Source organism: Mus pahari, chromosome 2 (assembly GCF_900095145.1).
Source record: "Mus pahari chromosome 2, PAHARI_EIJ_v1.1, whole genome shotgun sequence".
NCBI lineage: Eukaryota > Metazoa > Chordata > Mammalia > Rodentia > Muridae > Mus > Mus pahari.
Window position 1 is genome coordinate 161,459,589 of NC_034591.1, and position 884 is coordinate 161,460,472.

Consider the following 884-nt stretch of genomic DNA (forward strand, 5'->3'; position numbering starts at 1 on the left):
TTGTTTTCCAACCTTTTACTCTGAGCTAGTGTCTGTCTTTGTCACCGAAATGCATTTCCTGAATGCAGCAAAATGCTGGGTCCTGTTTATATATCCACTCTATTAGTCTGTCTTTTTTGAGGGAATTGAGTCCATTGATGTTAAGAGATATTAAGGAAAAGTGATTGTTACTTCCTGTTATTTTTGTTGTAAGAGGTGGAATTATGTTTGTGTAGCTATCTTCTTTTGGGTTTGTTGAAAGATTACTTTCTTGTTTTTTCTAGGGTATAGTTTCCCTCCTTGTGTTGGTGTTTTTCATCTATTATCCTTTGTAGGGCTGGATTTATGGAAAGATACTGTGTAAATTTGGTTTTGTCATGGAATATCTTGGTTTCTCCATCTACGGTAATTGAAAGTTTTGCTGGGTATAGTAGTCTGGGCTGGCATTTCTATTCTCTTAGGGTATATATAACATCTGCCCAGGATCTTCTAGCTTTCATAGTCTCTGGTGAGAAGTCTGGTGTAATTCTGATAGGTCTGCCTTTATATGTTAGTTCACCTTTTTTCCTTACTGCTTTTAATATTCTTTCTTTGTTTAGTGCATTTGGTGTTTTGATTATTATGTGATGGGAGGAATTTCTTTTCTGGTCCAGTTTATTTGGAGTTCTGTAGCTTCTTGTATGTTCATGGACATCTATTTCTTTAGGTTAGGGAGGTTTTCTTCTATAATTTAGTTGAAGCTATTGACTGGCCCCTTAAGTTGGGAATCCTCACTCTCTTCTATACCTATTATTCTTAGGTTTGGTCTTCTCATTGTGTCCTGAATTTTCTGGATGTTTTGGGTTAGGATCTTTTTGCATTTTTCATTTTCTTTGACTGTTGTGTCAATGTTTTCTATGGTATCT